We start from the raw sequence: 5,570 nt of genomic DNA, 5'->3' as shown, positions 1-5,570 counted from the left end.
AAACTTTTATTTAGCACCAACCATAACCTTATGAAACAAGACACACTCTATGAAAGATCAATGTGTATACAACACAGACAGGCTTGGGCTAAGAAAGGGCTGATAGTCTATGTGGTGTATCTTTTCTCTAGAATTTTCCTTCACCTCTTTTCTCTTTATTTCTATGTTTTGTTTTGTTTTTTTTTACAGAATGAATCCTCATTCCTTGTTACTCAACATTAGTAATCTCAGACATACTAGGTTATAAAGAGCTTAAAATACTTTAAACTCCCTGGATATTTGGATTTAAAGAAGAATGCAAATTTCAGGCTTTTGTGAAAGACAATTTAAAGCAGTCCCTTTCCTTGATGGTTTTCAAATTAGAGTAGATAGTCCATCAAAGTGGAAGGCAAACTTAACCGCATGAATTAATAGGCACAGAAACAACTTAGAAAACCTATGTATTTAACAGTAACAATAATCTTCATGCTTAACCATTGTGAAGTAATCCTGTAGTTGAAAAGTGGGGGAAAAGTTCTAAATTTTGAGAACACAGAGGAAGACTTAGCCCAAATATAGAAGAAAAAAAGAAAATACAGTGAAATTCCTTGCTCTTCTGAATTTGGCCTAACCTTGATTTAAGCTAAGCAGATGTTATGGTGAAAAATTAGTTTCATATTTTCTTCAAAGTTAAAGCAATTCAATGTAAACAATTGTGGCTATTTAAGGAAGGCACTTTAGTATGAATAATAAGGTTTAAGACATATGAACTTATAAACATTATTCAATAAAACACTGTAATCTTTCAATTCACTTTCAGAGCTAATCTACTAACTTATAACAAAATACATGTCTCACTAGTAATTTACTTTGCCTCTAGGTTATTTCCCTTTTAACTTATACAAAAAAACAGATAAATGTTAAATTATAGGAGGAAAATGGACTTCTATCATGGAAATAAGATATGGCTAACGTGTATTTTTTTTCAAATTATGTCAGGATTTATACTTTTATACTTTCAATTTACATAAACTCATCATTATCATCATATGCCTTTGTTCACTTACTTTCCTGAAACTTACAAAAGTGTGGAAATAAATGTAATGTCAAAAATAAAAGTGTTTGTTTGCATTGTTTATAATAACCTTGAATTTTTTTTTAATTCTAAGGGAAGAAATATAAACTGAAAAAATACCTTGGTAATGGTAACCGTGTGGGAGGAGAATTGTTTTATTCTATTCCTGCACTCAGGTGCAGTTCTTCAGGCTACATATTTGTACAGATAGCTTGTTATTGCTCTGCGACCTAAAATATTTTACATACTAAATATTTGTTTTCTTTGTGATATTTTTGTAGTTGTGACAAGAGATTCACATGTTTTGAATCATGATTTCATTTTTTATCTCCCTCTCTCATCTAAAAAAACCCAAAAAACAAAAAAACTGCCCGGCTAGCTCAGTCAGTAGAGCATGAGACTCTTAAAAAAAAAAAAAAAGAAAAAGAAAAAAATTCCTTGCTTTTCTAGGCAGGTGGTTTCCCCAAACAGAATGCATCACTACTCAATTCTTACTTCCATTACAAAACTTAGTGCATTCCGTTTTAATTTTTTTCTTTTCTTTTTTTGTATTTGGTTTTTAACATAGAGAAATAAATGAGCATAATGGAAATACATGACTTTGGAGTCAGAGTAACTGGAAAAATTTTAGTTCTGATATCACCTTTGTGACTGCAAACATGTTTAATGTTATTGTTCAGAAATTCCAGGTATAAAATTGAGAACACTAGTAAATATGTTTTTTCAAAAGCATATTTGTTGATGTTAAGCATAATACCTGTAAAACATCTTTATTTTTATCCAATTAATAACAGCTCCTATTACTAATATAACAGAAATTCTTCTCAGTATCAATTTTGTTTAATTACCTAACAGAGAAAGTGACAATTAGGAAGTACTCATTAGATATTCATGAAACTGAATAGAGCTGTCAGTTTTCAAGGATCACTTCTGTGGCCACCATTCATTAATATCAACCAATCTGCTTCCTCCTACTGTTAACAGACCTTCAATTCTCAACGCTTGAGCGACAGGAGTGATCATCTGACCCCATGATAGACTATTAATAGCACCTCAGGACCCTGGCCCAACTGACTGGCCTGGAGGGTGCTTATGATCTAAACTAGCTTATGGACTTTACCTGGGATTTTATATATTGGAAGTGGGTGGGGGAAGGTGAGGTGTGATCTCTCCTCTTACGTTTCTAAACTTGATTAATATAACCTTAATGTTCCTTCTATCAAGGAGATTTTTGCTTATGAAATGTGTGGATATGGGCTAAATACAAAGATGCAAAAGTTGAAAGTCACTAGCATTTTTTACTGGCATAATGTATATATGGGGGTTGGTGGTTAGGAGAAGGAGGGAAGGAAGAATGGAGGAGAGAGGGGAGAGAGAGTACATGTACATGAAATGTACATGTACATTTAAGTTGTACATTTAAGGTTGGGCAATATATTCCTAAAAGGTCTTTATTTGTGAATAAAATAGTTAAGATATAGTCCATAGTCTGTATCATATATTTATAAATGGTTTTCTCCAACCTTTATCTCACAGTGCTCACAGCATTAAAAATGCATGAAGAATTTGAGGCTTATTACTTTCTAATAGGTTTCTAAATTTAAAGTAGGCAAAATTTCTTGAGGCATGTAAATTTAAGTGTTATTCAAAGCAAAAAAATCTCGTATTGGCCACCATCTTTATTTAAATCAGACTGATATATATGAACAGTGATAGGAAAAACTATGCTACTTGACTTTTCCTATTATAGTTTATAAGAGATTTCAAGTTACAACAATTGTTTTTCTAAACTTTTGTAAAGTATTTGACATCTGGCTTATTTTTGTATTATTTTCATTTTTCCTCTCTAAATCTTTCTATTTAGTCTTCTGTTTACTCTCTTTCTGTTTACTCTTTTTCTATTTAGCTCTTATCTCAGTGTTTTAAAAAATTCTGCACCTAGCAAAATAAAAGTCCGGCAACCATACAACAATGCCCTTCTTCCCACATCTCGATCTACCTACCTACCTACCTACTTACCTATTTATTTATGGTATCCAAATATCATAACACTACTACACATATAAGAAGACCACTGTGGGGCGCCTGGGTGGCTCAGTCGGTTAGGCAGCCGACTTCGGCTCAGGTCACGATCTCGTGGTCCGTGAGTTCCAGCCCGGCGACGGGCTCAGTGCTGACAGCTCAGAGCCTGGAGCCTGTTTCAGATTCTGTGTCTCCCTCTCTCTGACCCTCCCCCGTTCATGCTTTGTCTCTCTCTGTCTCAAAAATAAATAAACGTTAAAAAAAAAATAAAAATAAATAAAATAAAATAAGAAGACCACTGTAGGTTCATGCCTGAGACTAGTAAGACATTCAAAAATCTTTGTGAATTTCCATATTCTAAATATTAAATCTAAAATTACCAAGGATATATAAGATTTTTTTTTAATTTGTTCCACTCCAAAATTCAAAACTCAAGCCATTATCATATTGCCTATAATTCCAAATCTAGAACTGCTAGTCTTCTATCAATAACCACCTTGCCTTCTTCCATTCATCCTACCTGCCTACCCCACTCACACACAATTTCAGTATGTTCTTAAATCATGTCTGAGGTTGGCATTTTGTTACTACCCAAATTTTATTAGCCCTCCCCTAATAACAACAACTGATTCTAACTCTAGTACAATTGATCTTACACGATTGTTTTTTTTAATGCAAGTCAGATAACAACACTTTTAAATCCTTTGATTTTTAACATCCCATCTAGACTAAAATCTTAACATAGTTCAATATGGCCTATATTGTTCTACCAAATCTGGTATCTATTTACCCCAATAGATTCATCTCATATTACTCCATCCTCCCTCCACCTTCCCTTCTCAATTGCCTGCCCAACAACCACCTTCCTGAAACTCAAGCCTGAACCAATGAATCATTCTCTTTCTAGAACATTTGCACTGCTTATCCTTTCTTTACCTGGGACTCTCTTCGTCTTCCTTGTGCTGCTGGCCCCTTTCCATGCTTCAGATCTGACTGGTATTTTAGAGACTCCCTCATGAATCCAGTGGTTTCCAATTTGTAGTCCTCAGAGCATCATTATCAGTATCACTTGGGAACTTGTTAGATACGTAGATTCTTAGCCACAGCTTGAACACACTGATTTAGAAAACCTAGGGTAGAGTCCAGGATTCTGATGTTTGCAAGCCCTCCAGGTGATTCTGTCGTATGTTCAAACTTGTGAGCTACCTAGTGCACCCTAAGCTAACGGAATCCACTTCTTACCAGTCATGCTGTATCACATCACATATTTTACAAAGCTCTTATAATTGTCAAAATGATGTCATGCATTGTGTGTTTGTTCTTTGTTCAGTTGTCTATTGTCTAAATCCACTCTCTAGATCTAGACTGAGGTTAAATTCATTAGTATATTAAAACAGGGTATTTGCCTTTCCAGTTGGCACAATAAGCAGATAGTTTATTTTGAAAAGTGATCCCAGGGAACAGGATCCCACAGATCCAGGGAGAGCCAATTAAAGGGTATATGATTGAGTTACTTCTTGCTGTGGACAATTGAGGCTCAGTCCCGCTGGGAACGCTGAAGAATCACACCAGGTGACCCTCAGAATTGTGCATCTAACCACAGAAAAGGGCAATATTTACGCATCAGTCCTTACCCCTATGGGAAAAGACCTATCCTAGGGGATATTAACTCCCTCATACTTCCAGGTCTATTCACAGGCTAGAAGAACTGTGCACAATCCAACAAACACCAAAGAAGCCCCAACTAATGAGGACAAGTTGGAGCCCCAACTAATGAGGACATGCTGTCAGGTAATATCAGCCTGCAGTTGATGGTCACAGTAATGCCTGGAGCAAATAAATGGGCTGAGAGGATGTGAAGCATGGTAAAGGAGATAGATGTCTGACGTACTTTAAACTACGGTATCTGCATCAGCTAAAAAAATGCCAAACCTGTAGCAGATACTTGACAAATATTTCCTCCATAATAAAGTCAATCCATGACTCAGTCTATTAACACACATATACACAATTGGGAGAAGGCAGAGACAAGACTTAACGCAGTTGTGATAATTTACTAAACCCATGCATCGCTTATCTTACCCAGCTGCCTTTCATTTATAAAATAAAAGAAATAATTAATTTAAACATTAGTTTAATTTTTTTTAAGTTTTATATTCTTAAGTAATCTTTACATCCACTGTGGGGCTCAAACTTACAACTCCAAGATCAAGAGTTGCATGCTCTTCTAACTGAGCCAACCAGGAGCCCCAACATTAGTTTAGTTTTGATGATGATTTGATACTGCATAAGGGAAATCCACATCTTCTACCACTCTCACGTCGTCAGGGAATTTATAGCAGTCCCAGCTATACTGACTGATGGTGCAAACTAAGGTCTTGTGGAAATGCAAAATGAGAATACTTTAACCTGTTATCACCTAGGACTAGTTTAGTAGTGCTTAAACTTTACCATATAGCAGAATAAAGAGTGAGATTTATTAAAACACACTGCT

Source organism: Panthera tigris, chromosome D1 (assembly GCF_018350195.1).
Source record: "Panthera tigris isolate Pti1 chromosome D1, P.tigris_Pti1_mat1.1, whole genome shotgun sequence".
Classification (NCBI taxonomy): Eukaryota; Metazoa; Chordata; class Mammalia; order Carnivora; family Felidae; genus Panthera; species Panthera tigris.
The sequence above is the reverse complement of the archived record's forward strand: the minus strand, read 5'-3'. Positions refer to the sequence as shown.